The sequence below is a fragment of the Cucurbita maxima genome, unplaced genomic scaffold, assembly GCF_002738345.1.
Source record: "Cucurbita maxima cultivar Rimu unplaced genomic scaffold, Cmax_1.0 Cma_Scf00004, whole genome shotgun sequence".
NCBI classification, from domain to species: domain Eukaryota; kingdom Viridiplantae; phylum Streptophyta; class Magnoliopsida; order Cucurbitales; family Cucurbitaceae; genus Cucurbita; species Cucurbita maxima.
The window spans coordinates 6356124-6370067 of record NW_019272020.1 but is presented as its reverse complement, the minus strand read 5'-3'; the positions used below and the strand labels follow the sequence as shown (position 1 = coordinate 6370067).

The 13944-nt window shown below is 40.1% G+C and overlaps 1 long non-coding RNA gene across 1 annotated transcript in view; it reads left to right on the top strand.

Annotated features, from left to right (window-relative positions):
- The first annotated feature begins 3776 nt into the window (after positions 1 to 3776).
- LOC111477983 overlaps positions 3777 to 13944 on the top strand; it is a 15737-nt gene continuing 5569 nt past the window's right edge. Inside the window, exons 1-2 of the long non-coding RNA XR_002717378.1 lie at positions 3777 to 3788; positions 13011 to 13019. This is a non-coding gene — a long non-coding RNA (uncharacterized LOC111477983). The remainder of the gene's footprint in view (positions 3789 to 13010; positions 13020 to 13944) is intronic.

Genomic DNA, 13944 nt, shown 5'->3' with positions numbered 1-13944 from the left:
ACAAGAGGACGATGAAGAACAAATACCCATTACCCCACATCGAGGACCTATTTGACCAACTTCAAGAGGCAACAGTGTTTTCCAAAATAGACCTTCAATCAGGATACCATCAAATTAAGATTAAAAATGAAGATATACAAAAAACAACCTTTCGAACTAGATATGGCCACTATGATTTTATGGTAATGTCCTTTGGCCTCACCAACGTCCCAGCGGTTTTCATGGAATTAATGAACCAAGTATTTAAGGAGTGCTTAGACTCGTTTGTGATCGTGTTCATAGACGACACCTAATATACTCGAAAACGGACCTAGAACACCAAGAGCACCTCTGCAAAGCCCTAACTATCTTAAGGGAGAACAAGTTGTATGTCAAATTCTCCAAGTGCGAATTTTGGCTATGATAGGTTTCGTTCTTGGGAAACGTAGTGTCTAAAGACAAAATTTTAGTAGATCCCACCAAGATAGAATCCGTCACAAAATGGAAACGCCCAACTACGGTCACCGAGACACGAAGTTTCTTGGGATTGGCGGGTTACTATCGAAGGTTTGTCCAAGACTTTGCTAGAATAGCCTCGCCTCTCACCCAATTGACAAAAAAAGGCGTACCTTTCGTATGGAATGATACTTGTGAGGCAAACTTTCAAGAACTAAAACAAAGACTAGGGTCCGCCCCAGTGCTCACGGTTCCAGAAAAGCTCTATGGGTTACGTGATTTACAGTGATGCATCCAAAAAGGGGTTGGGTTGTGTACTGATGCAACATGGCAAGGTTATTGCGTATGCATCACACCAATTAAAGGATTATGAGAAAAACTATCCTACACATGATCTGGAGTTGGCGGCGGTGGTGTTCACGTTAAAAATTTGGTGACACTACTTGTATGGCGAAAATACCCAAATTTACACGGACCATAAAAGCCTAATCTACTTGTTCACACAAAAAGAATTGAACATGAGACAACGTAGATGGCTAGAGCTGGTAAAAGATACGACATAGAAAAGATATCTAGTACCACTGTGGAAAAGCAAACGTAGTCGCTGACGCACTAAGTCGAAAAGCAGTATACTCATCGGCCCTCATCACAAGGGAGTCACGAGTGCGAGCTGATTTCGAACGAGTTGACATAGCAGTATTAACCAAGAAGGTTGTAGCCCAAATAGCCCGACTGACAGTGCGTCCCACGCTCAGACAGAGGATCATAGACTCATAACGTAAGGATCCAAGCCTAAACAAAATCCTAGACCAGTTGAAAGTAGGCCCAGTGGACGGTTTTTCTAAGTCAACAGATGATGGACGTTTATGTGTCCCACCGATGAGCGAAATAAAGAACGAAATCTTAACTAAAGCACACAACTCACCCTTCTCAATACATCCAAGTGGAACAAAGATGTATCAAGACTTGAAACAACACTTCTGGTGGCGAAGTATGAAAAAGGATATCGTGGAATACGTGAGTAAATGTCTGGTGTGCCAACAAGTAAAAGCCCCTAGGCAGAAAACCAACGGACTGCTACAACCTCTAACTATACTGGAATGGAAATGGGAAAATATTGCTATGGATTTCATAGTAGGCCTACCCAAGACACTGAAGGGTTATACGGTCATTTGGGTAATTGTCAATCACTTGACAAAGTCGGCACATTTCCTACTGGGTAAGGCAACATATACAGTAGACAACTGGGCTCAACTGTATGTGAAAGAAATTGTGAGGTTTCATGGAGTCTCGATGTCTATAGTGTCGGATCGAGACCCGTGTTTTACGTTGGCCTTTTGGCGCGGACTCCAAAAAGCGTTGGGTACCCGCCTCGACTTTAGCACCGCCTTCCACCCACAAACTAATGGCCAAACATAATGATTAAACCAAATCCTGGAAGACATGCTTCGGGTATGTGTTATGGATTTCACAGGGAGTTGGGACACTAAACTACACTTAATGGAATTCTCGTACAACAACAGTTTCCAAGCAACCATCGGGATGGCACCGTTTGAAGCGTTATATGGAAAATAGTGTAAATCCCTATTGTGCTGGGACGAAGTAGGAGAACGAGAGCTGGTAGGACCCAAGCTGGTCCGCATCACCAATGAAACAGTACAGAAAATTAGAGCAAAGATGCGCACCGCATAAAGTAGGCAAAAGAGCTACATTGACGTTAGGCGTAGGAACTTAGAGTTCGAAGAGGGGGACCCAGTGTTCCTAAAAGTAGCTTCTATGAAAGGCGTTCTAAGATTCGGACGTAAGGGGAAGCTAAGCCCCCGATTTATTGGACCGCTCGAAATTCTAGAAAGAATAGGTTCAATAGCATACAAACTAGCCTTACCATCTTCACTCTCGAGCGTACACGATGTATTTCATGTGTCCATGTTAAGGAAATATATTACAGACCCTACGCATGTGATAGACTACAAACCCCTTGAACAGGAGAAACCGATTAAAATCTTAGCCTGAGAAGTGAAAGCCTTACGTAATAGAAACATAGGTTTCGTCAAGGTATTGTGGCAAAACCACCAAATCGAGGAAGCGACGTGGGAACGAGAGGAGGAAATAAAGGAAAAATATCCCGAATTGATCCAGGAGTTCGAGACTTTCAAGGATGCAAGTTCTTTTTAGGGGTAGATAATGTAATGGATCAGATAAAAAAAAACAGTCGTCGGCAGGACCGAAAACTCCGGCGAATGCTAGAGTTTTCGTTCGCACACGACCCACAAAGGCCGCCCGACGTCGGGGTCACCACGGAAACCAAACCCGACCTTCAGCCACCTCCAAGACACCTACAGAGAGGAAGAATAGTGAGAAAACGAGAAAAACAGTAAGAAAATCCGACGAAGCTCCGGCAAAGCCAAAACCTACGGAATCGACGTCGAAACCTCCGTTTTACGCAACGAAAGTAATCCCAGAAACTTTTTCACACACCAGGGGTAGATTTAGACGAGTCTTACTCGTTGTACACCGTCGAGCAAGGGAGACAGAACGTCGGTTTTCTAAACCCTCTTAGATCCGGGAGTGTTAGGCCTTTACGAACCAAACAAATACCAAAAATGGAATTAGGGGGAGAAGGAGAATCAGAAACGGAGAAAAAAAGAGGGAAAAAGGACGTCGAAACGACGTTACCGAGGTGAGAGAGAGGTCGCCGGAAAACTTCAGGTAACTGGGTGTAGAAGACGAAGTCCAACCTGAGGGCCGAACTCCCACGACCCGAACCGGACCCACTCCAGTCCAAACCTCGACCAAAGACACTCCCGCGGCCCAGTCGCCTCAACCCAAACCAAAAAGCCCAATTTCGACCTAAACCGTCAACCATGACCCGAGAGCAAAAACCCAGCCAACCCGAGAGTCGCAAGCCCAATCCAACACCCGACGCTCACGGCCTAGCCCACCTACAGACGTTTCCTTTCAGTCCAGGCTGGCCCATCACTCACGATCAACCTAGACCCGCGACTACAACCGAAAACCCGAGCGCTCGACCCAAGATCGATGCACACATGTTGCCCTCTGGTTGTGCCATGTGGCACGTCTACAGCGCGACACCCCTCGGCTTCAACGGCTTATTCGGCTCGGCTCGGAAAACCTGTTTTCTGATGGTGTTAATATAACACATGTGGAAGCAATTTGGATCTTAGGCACTTTTAGAACATCAATTATAGTAAATAACTAGCATGTTCATAAGTATTAAAACTTAATGAATTTGAATACTAACCTTTTGTAGTTCAAATTCCTTTTTCCTCACGAACCGGTTTCGAACCACCACTAGTGTCTTCTCCACTATCCTCTGGCCTTAGAACGGGATTGTGGAATCCGGTGAGTGACTAAACTTGGGAGGGATTTAGTATATATGAAGAGAGAGATTATGAGAATTTTCTCAAGGTCTTTTTCAAGGAAGAAGGCCTTCCATGTACCATGATCACTCTATTTAAAGAATGCAAACATGACCAAATTTTGATACTCAAAATTTCACTCAAATGTTTGGGATTAAGTGGCAAACATGCATGTTTGAGTTAACCAAATTTTGACACTCAAAATTCTACTCAAACTTGTGGGGTTTATTTGGCAAGCATGCAAGTTTGGTTAAACAAAATTTTGACACCTCAAAATTCCACTAACATAGATTTTTCCATTAAATGAAGTCAACATTTTGACTTTATTCATTTTAATTCAACAATTAATTTGAATAATTAATTTCAAATTAAAGTAACATTAAATGATTCATTAAACTATTTAATTAATATTTAATATTAATTCAAATGTCAATCTCAATCAATTCCGACACATAATTGATTAAGATATTTAAATCTTATTATCTCAAATTCTCTCTTTTTGTTTTATTCGTAAATAAAACAAAAATGCAGTTAAATATATCGTATATATGTAGCTCATATTCCCTAATTTGAATTCGAACACTTCGAACTCACTCGTCACACTGTTCTATGGTTTAGTCCGATATGAGCTAGCAGAGGGACCTAATGGACCTATAGATCATGGGCTCCAACGATCCAAGATTAACTAGTTAAACTCATTAACCTTGTTAACCAACATTCGTTAACTACTAGGACACTCCACTATAGCCTAGTAGTTGCACTCTCCTCACTATAGATATATTTCTGTCCATTTGATATAACCATGATTAGTAAGTCAATCCTTCACAGGTTGTTCGTAACTAGAGTTGGGTCAATTAGCCGTTTTACCCCTGAAGTTACTTTTTGTTCCTTATGTCCCACTGATCCTCTTATGAACATTTGGTTTGTGGTCCAACCAGTAAACAAAATCTCAGTCAGGCCAATGAGTGGGTGGGGCCCTTTGTTCAAGACCTGGAGTCAGTACTTAAGGGAACTACCTCTCTTCTATCCCTAAAAGTGGGTAGGAGCGAATTCTATCTTGCACCCCACGTCCCCAGCTATTCACCCAGTCTTACCCTTGAAATCGGAGGCCTATTGAGTCGGCGAACTCGAGTCACTCTCATCCATGCAAATCTAAGGATAATTTCGAATGAACAGGAGTTCATGGTTAGCTCAGGATTAAGATCGAGTTACCTAGGTCATCGAATGAAAAGAAAATCAGTCTCAACAGTAAACGACATTATAAAGAGAGAGTGATTTTCTTCATGGTTCGATCTTATGCAATACTCATTGCATAGGACGCCCCCACTCTCATGTCTTCACATGTACAATTTAGTGATCACATTGTTTATATCATATACAAAAGTGGGCCGCATCCATAGTGTCCCTAGAATAAGGTACTCAGCCTTATACTTATACTATAGATCATTTTGACTATATACTTGAACTTGATCCACTTTTATGTTTCTACATATAGTTCAAGTAATCATACTATAGCCAGAGTGTTCTTAGTTTATTGGATTTAGATTAATGATTTTAAAGTTCACTTTATTCAATAACAATTTTTACGGAATAAACGTCAATAATAACTTTATTGAAAATAGAATATGTCTTTGTTTACTAACTATGAGTTTTAAGACATAAAACCCAACATTTTCGACCTGTTTGTCACCATTCCGACCCTCCCGGACCTACTTTCGACCCTGTTTAAGGTAAAATAGATAATTTTAAGGTCGTATTTCACAAATTAAAGTTAGGAAATTAATTATGTCTGTGAAATACTAAAGAGGGTGTCGAATGATCCAATAGGAACCAACCACCAACGGAAGCGTAGGACGTATACGAGGAGCTAGGAGCTTAGGGAGTACTTCGGCTAAGGCCTACCAAGTATGTGGCTCACCCGTCGTAGGTTACGTATTGTTTGATGTATGTTGGCATGTATCCGTGGATTCGCACGTGTACTTAAATTGTATGCTAGACTATTGTGCTTATGTAATCTTGTGAACGTAAATGTATGCTGTTTAGAATGATGTGATATGTAGTGCTTATGACGTTTATGTGATTCTTAAATGATTATGCATGATTGTATGAGATATGTGAATGTAGAATGCATGAAATGTATGACATGAAATACAGTAAATTGCGTGAAATATAACCCCGTTAGGAATATGTATGATACGTAGACTGAAAGTGAGAAATGACATGTTAAGCATGAAAGATGATAGTGGGGTTATATTCATTAATGATAAAAGTAGAAATATTGGGGACCTCATGCATTATGTGTGCTCATGCATTTGGGGGATACCCCTATTCCATCACGAGGGTACGGACGCGTACATCCAATGGCAAGACAACAATCGTTATGTTTTGCATAGCGCTGCCATGACGGTTACTAGTTCTAACAAGTGTCCTGCCTAAGAAGCTCCCAGAGTATGCTCGCCCGACAAGGAAAGTGGCCCAGCAGTGTGCGAACTAGCTGATGAGCCCATACTCGCACGTATGGGCTGTGTGTAAAGTATATGGTACACGTCCAAATTTACCCGTTAGAACGGCACCGTAGGAAGAAAGATTGAAAGATAGATCTCATCATCTCATTGCATGTGATTGTTGCATGACCTCGATAGGGGGTCACTTACTGAGTATCCTAGAAATACTCAAGCCTCGTGCTACTATACTTTTCAGATAAAGGCAAGACACCCATGTGAGATCGACGGCGGCATCACACACCCCGGGACCGTGGCACATGCATAAGATAGTTGTTTTTCATTTTGTAGTATAAGTTAGTTTAGGTTGAATTCCCGTTTGCATCGTGAGGCAATAAAAGGCCAGCGTAAGGCGCATTTATGGTAAGAGCCCAAATGTAAATTCCGCATTTCAAGGTATAGTAATGACCTTAGATTAAATAGGTAAAATTTAGGATCGTTACAGTTGGTATCAGAGCCAAGTTTTAAAGGGGGTATTGTGATGTCCTACATTGGTTGAGGAGGAGAACATACCACCATTTATAAGGGTGTGGAAACCTTCCCTTAGCAGATGCATTTTAAAGCCTTGAGGGGAAGCCCGAAAGGGAAAGCTCAAAGATGACAATATCTGTTTGCGGTGGATCTGGGCCATTACACTATGTGATGTCAACATCAATAGTAGTAAGACCTTAGTTTCATTAATAGTTTGGATTCCAGGTTACACCTTATGAAAATCACTTGCAATCACATTTAACAACGGTGGCTTTAGTATGCTGGGATAAGGTAGGTGAACACAAATTATTGGGACTAAAGTTGGGATAAGGTAGGTGAACACAAATTATTGGGATTAAAGTTGGTCCAAGTAACCAATGAGGTCGTGCAAAAGATCAAAGAAAGCTTAGAGTAGACAAAAGAGTTACACCAACATGAAGTAAGGAAGAAGGCTCCAATGAAAGACGTTCTAACGTTTAGAAAAAATGGCAAGTTGAGCCCATGCGTCGTCAAACTCTTCGACATTCTGAGATTGAACCGGTGGCATACAGATTAGCCTTATCACTTTTCCTCTCTTCAATGCATAATACCCGAGCATGCTAGAGATTATGAACCCACAGATAGACGAGACACAAATTATTATAAGTTTAAGTACTTTTGAGCACGAAAGTTCTTTTTAGATGCGTATATTGTCATAGTCGGTTTGTTGAGAGAAAGGCACATCCTTGGATGTCTTGCGGTGTTTGTTTGTCATGCGTTCTTAGTCAACAAATTTCTTCCCTTCCACTATTGGCTTACATAGTGCTATCTAGTTTAGCATAACATAGGTAGACCTATGATGGTTGCATACTTAAACCACTCATCCTTTCTTTCTTGACTTATGATTATGTGAAAGATTAAGGGTGAAACCATGTCTTAACCTTTTCATTCTATTTGGTCTCATTTTGATTAATTTATTTGGTTTATATTGTCAGTTATAAATAAGCTCGGCTGCAAAGAAGCCTTATTTTCTGAGTTGGGCAAGCCAACTTTGTTGGCAACAAACACTCATGCAAACGCCGGTTATTTCTACTTTTTTAGTATTCCCATTTCTCCTATATAATTTGACTTGTTGATCATCTTTTAACCAAAGTGTTTGTAAGTTCTTTTCTTAATGGCTTACCAAGGATGCACCTGAGTATCTGTGAGATCTCATGTCGGTGGGGAAAGAGAACGAAACATTCTTTATATGGGTGTAGAAACATTTCCCTAGCAAACGTGTTTTAAAATTTTTGTGGGAAAGCTCGTAAAGGAAAGCCCCGAAGAGGACAAAATCTACTAGCGGAGGGTGGGCTTGAACTATTACAAATTATATAAGAGCTAGGTATCCGGGGTGGACACGAGACGGTGTGCCAGCAAGGACGCTGGACCCCGAAGGGAGGTGGATTGGGGGTCCCACATCGATTGGAGAGGGGAACGAATGCTACCGAGGATGCTGGGGCCCTGAAAGGGAGTGGATTGTAAGATCCCATATCAGTTGAGAAGGAGAAAGAAACATCTTTTATAAGGATATGGAAACCTCTCTTGACGCGTTTTGAAAACTTTACGGGAAAGCTCGAAAGAAAAAACTCAAAAATAACAATATTTACTTACGGGCTTAGACGGTTACAGTTAAAACATTTGTATAGCCTATTTAATTACCATGTTCATAAATTCACATTGAATTAAAATGGCCATCTCTATGTTGGACGGGGCACATTAGGTGGTGCATTGAAGATGGCAAATAAGTTTTATTTTCAAACACTAATACTAATGTTGGTTGCGCCTATTACTATTAGTTACAATTTGCTTATAAGTGTGTTGTACTTCCCTTTGATATGTTAATACATTTGGTTCCTTGTTTTACACTATCTATTCAGTTGTTTCACAATTGAAAAGTTTTTAAATTTTTTATTAACAATTTGACAACCCAACTCAAACTAACCTAAACTTTTGGGTTTATCCCGACCCAATTTTTCAGTTTCGTATCTCATTTTAAGAATGTTCGGGGTTAGATCCTCGGGCCAAACCAATCTCTGGGTGCACACAAGTTTAAACCTCTGATGGCTCACGATCCTAGGGTGCAAGGTCTATTAGGGTCAACATGTAAAGTGCACTAGTTATAGCGCCATAATCTGAACTAAGCTCTCTCATGTATGATTTACTAGAGAAATATTCTTATTCATCACCTAAGCATGTAATCCACAATTCAAACTTAACCTTAGTTATATCTAAGAACCGAGGAGGTCTATTGGATTCCTAGGCCGACTAGGTGGCCTAACGCGAACTTTATACTCCAAATTTCTCTATTCAAACTCCTTGAGTCTTTCTTAGTCGGGAAGCACTAGGGTATAAACTCTCTAATCGTCGCTCACGATCCTGCTCAGTCTACTAGAACTGTCTCGACCTAGGTCATCTCTAGCCAACCTAACTTTAATGCCCTAGCTCTGTGCAGATAAACGAGCTATAACATCCATCAATCACGTGGAGCACAGATCACAATAGTCGATCTTCCTTTCTAACACAACGGAAAGCATATAAAACATAGTCGATCTTCCTTTCTAACACAACGGAAAGCATATAAAACATAATTCATACATCATGCTATTCTAGTCATGCACATTATATTTCTAGCTTCACATAATACATCACTCAAAAACCTTAACCTAGGGACATGGTAGGCCATGAGATGTTTACATGTTATGGATCTTGTTGTCTGTTATCCTTCCATTGTTAGGAGCGAATAATAGCGTTGCTTTGTCAAACCACCTTACACAAATTCCTTCAACTCTAAAGTTAGGACCATGACCTAAAGCCCATGACCCAACTCCATACTTGAAATGGACGGGCTCAGAGTATAACTCCAAGAACCCTTACTAATGGGCCAAGCCAACCTCCAATCACTTTATTGCACCCCATATGGGTTACAAGCTCACATTATTAAGCTCGATGTTCAATGGTGTCGTCAACCAACTTATAAAGCTACATATAATATCAAAACTGTCAATGTGGGATTCTTGTAGTTGAGACAAGTTCCCAATCTCACGATGTCTCATATTTTAATAGTTTAGATGTAATTATAAGATATTTCTTCCTTTAGTTTATGTATTTTTGAAATATTAAATGATGTGAATTTACCTATGAGACCTCCAAAAATTTAAGAATGAAATAAAAGTATTTAAGAATGAAATAAAAGTATTTAAGAAAATAAAAGCATTTAAGAATGAAATAAAAGTATTTAAGAAACGAGAGAAATAGAAAGTGAAATAAATTGAAGTTAAGAAGTGAGAAGAACCTACAAGATTTTATATAGACATTTAAAAATATAAAAAATTAGATTATTATAATATGAATCTAAAAATAGATTATGGTGTACAGATCCTACATTTTCTATGAAAAATGTAAAAATTCCTTACACTAACCTATACTACTAAATGAAAATGCAAACTAACCTAATACTTATAGTTTACTAATTTAAATTGAAAAACCATCCTAAATATGTGTCATAATCTTGTAGGTTGCAATGTCACTGTCAACCGTAAGCCTTTCTGAAAAATAAGAGAAGCATTGACTTAAGTATTTTAAGAAATACTAAGTAAGCGACCCCTATCGGAGTTAAATGCAAACACATACAACTCATGAATGAGACCTATCATATATGTTTATTTTCCTACGGCGGCTATCCTAAACGGGCAATTAGATGTGTACTTAATTTCCTACACACGGTTCACACGTGCGAGTATGGATCTACTAGTCGGTTCACACACCTCCTAGGCCTCTTTCTAGTTGGGTGAGCATTCTCTGGTAGCTGTTGATACCGGACACCCATTAGGAATAGCAACCGTCATGGCAGCATTATAGTAAACATAATGATCGTTTCCTTGCCTCGTAGTTTACGTATCCGTACAATCGTAAAAGAAGGGGTATCCCCTGATGCATGAACACACAATAATGCATGAGGTCCCAACATTTGTCCTTTTTCATTATCATATATTACAACCCCGCTAGCATCTTCCTTCGTATCAGATAGGGGTTGTGCATTATGCCAACTTGTCACTTCCATTTCAATAATATCACATAATTCATGTGGCACATATGACAAATCATACATTTTCATGCTTGCGAACGAAACAATGCCCATATCATATATCATAACAGTCACATAACATAATCCGAACATGCCTTCAACATATAATATCTTAACATATCATATCATAAACATATCAATTCATCAAATGCAACATAACATTCTCGTATCATATCATATACATATCATTTCATAACAGTCTGCATATATGAGCATATTGTCACGGTCATGCTCGTCCAGGGCGTGTTGCCCATGGCCGCATGCCTATGGCAAGCCAAACCCTTGTCATGTCTTTTCATTCTAGTGTTTTTAATTTTGTGAATGAAAAGACATGACAAGGGTTTGGCTTGCCATAGGCATGCGGCCATGGGCAACACGCCCTGGACGAGCATGACCGTGACACATATGACACGTGCGAAGCCACGGGCACTCGCACGTGTCATCATTCAACATACAATTATAACCAAACTGACGGTAATGCCACTTACTTGGTTGGCCTTAGTTGGCGTTTTTTCTATGCTCGAGTACGTTCACTTCCTGTTTCTCAAAATTGTTCCAAATATCGCTGGTTGTCATTTTATAGCACCCGAGGAAAAAAAAAGTTAGTCACTAGGGAAAAATAAGTCATTTTTCCCTCTAGCCACTAAAGGGGTCCAAATGGAACCTAGCAATTGTGTGACAAAAGAGTAAAAGTGAGGAAGAGAGAGTTTGAGAGAAAACCTAGAGAGAAGAAAGAAAGAACCATCCAAAAACTCATCGGACCACAGCTGGAAGTCACCGCCAGCCACGATCTAATGACAAGGACTTCTTGGAAGGAGGAAGAAGATGTTGGCGTTCAAAGTCCCGTTTTTCGTCAAAGGATTGAGAAAATCGGCAAGGTAAGATCTTGATCGTATTTCTCAGATCTAGAACTCTCCGTTGTGAATCAAGGTCTGAAATTTTGATACGTTCATCTAAAGAAAATTCTCCACAAAATTCATGAAGGAAACTAGCAGAAATTATGGTCCAAAGGCGAAGATCCGAGCCGATTTCCAAGGATGGAGGAGAGAGAAAAATTTTCGGCGAGTCACGTGTCAAACTGGCCCAATGAACCGCGACTGCAGAATCCAACCCGCGCGTGACACCCACGACTAGACTTCGTCTGGGTGCGGGCGACGCTTGAGTTTCTGTTTTCCGTCCGTCCAACTTCTGTTTGCCCAATTTCTGCCCTGATTCCAATTCTAACGATGTTTTTATTCAAATAGGAACCTAATTGGGAAAAATAAGTATTTTGGATGCCTTACAGGCATGAAAATACTAGCGAAGGGGCACACGTCAACCAGGTAAGTCACCATCTGGTATTTAGGAAGAAACACTTGTAGGATTCGCTTGGATTGCATGCATGCTAGTACATCTGCCTTAGATTAGCTTTCCATAAATGAAACTAGGTAGATTGACTGTTATGAGCGTATTGGGTGAATTATCTAGGTGTTTCTTGTATGCTTTAAGCTTCCGCTATACAAATGCATATGTTTAATTCATGTTGAATAGGTGAACTCCGAGTTTCGGGCACTTGAGGGATGACATCGCCCCGTTGAGCGCAAACTCCTCTTTTCGGGTGCCTGATGAAGGCCATCGCCCCGTTGAGTTTGCATATCTAATTTGCATAAATTATGTGTGATGATGTTAGATGGCGGTTACATGCACACTCTGTTGTTTTCCATGACCATTATTAATGATAAGCCTAGGGATGCATGGATTGCATGCATCTTAGTACATTTACCTTAGATTAGCTTTCCAAATGATAAGCCTAGGGATGCTTGGATTGCATGCATCCTTGTACATTTACCTTAGATTAGCTTTTCATGAATGAGACTAAGTAGATCGATTGTTATGAGCGTATTGGGTGAATTATTTGGGTGTTGCTTGTATGCTTTAAGCTTCTGCTATACGTACGCATATGTTTAATTCATGTCAAAATTTTGTGATATGAACCAAAAAACATCAATCATACAATATACTTCAATGAAGATGTGAAGAAAAGGTTGTCAAAATTATCAAAAGATGTTTCAATTCATGCCACATTGAAGAAGAATGAAGTTTGATTGTTATAAATTTTGGGTGGGTTACAATTTAGAGTAATTTAGAGTTTTTACGACTTTTTATTCACTTTAGGTTACAATTACATAATGGTTAATTATGACCATTAAGTATGAATGTTACAACTCTTGGAATGCCTTTAGTAGTTTCATTTTGAGGCTATATAAAGCCATGTATGTTGTATTTGTAAGAGACTTGAAAATATAGTAAAAGAAGCATTTGTGCTCTTCTTTAGCCAATGACTAAGTTTCTTTGCAATTCTATGTAGTTTAGGTTGCATGTAGAATCATTCAAGCTCGACATGATTAATCTTGCTTGTGGAGTGATTCGAATCTCAAGCAAGTGTTCTTGACTTGAGATATTTGATCAACAAGAATCATTCAAGTTAGACATGATCGATCTTGCTTGTGAAGTGATTCGAATCTCACAAACAATGCTCTTGCCTTGAGATATTCAATCAACAAGGTAATCCGAATCTTACTCCCCTTGTAGTGGTTCTTTATCTTATTATTTTGAACTCTGCGTTTCGGACGCCCGAGGGATGACGTCACCCCCTGAGCGCGGACTCTGCATTTCGGGTGCTTAATGGAGGCCATCGTCCTGTGACGCATGCTTGTCTTGTTTGAATGAGTTATGTATGATGATGTTAGTTGATGGCTACATGCACACTTTGTATTTTCCATGACCCATTACTTTGATAAGCCTAAAGATTTGTAGTTAGGAGCGACAAGTCACTCAGTCTAGGTATAACCTTCCCCCTAAGAACTTAACAGATTATCGCGGTGAAGAAGTACCTTGAGTATTCTTAGACTGCTAGTTGTCTGAAGGGCCTCTATAGCTTGGGGGAACCAGAGGTTCCTGACCAATTCTTACTACTCCTAGCTGTTTCGCATAGGAAATATGTCCCCATGTCGTACAACCCGTTAGCTGCACGTGAATGGGTTGGTTCACCCCCCCCCCCCCCCCCCCCCCC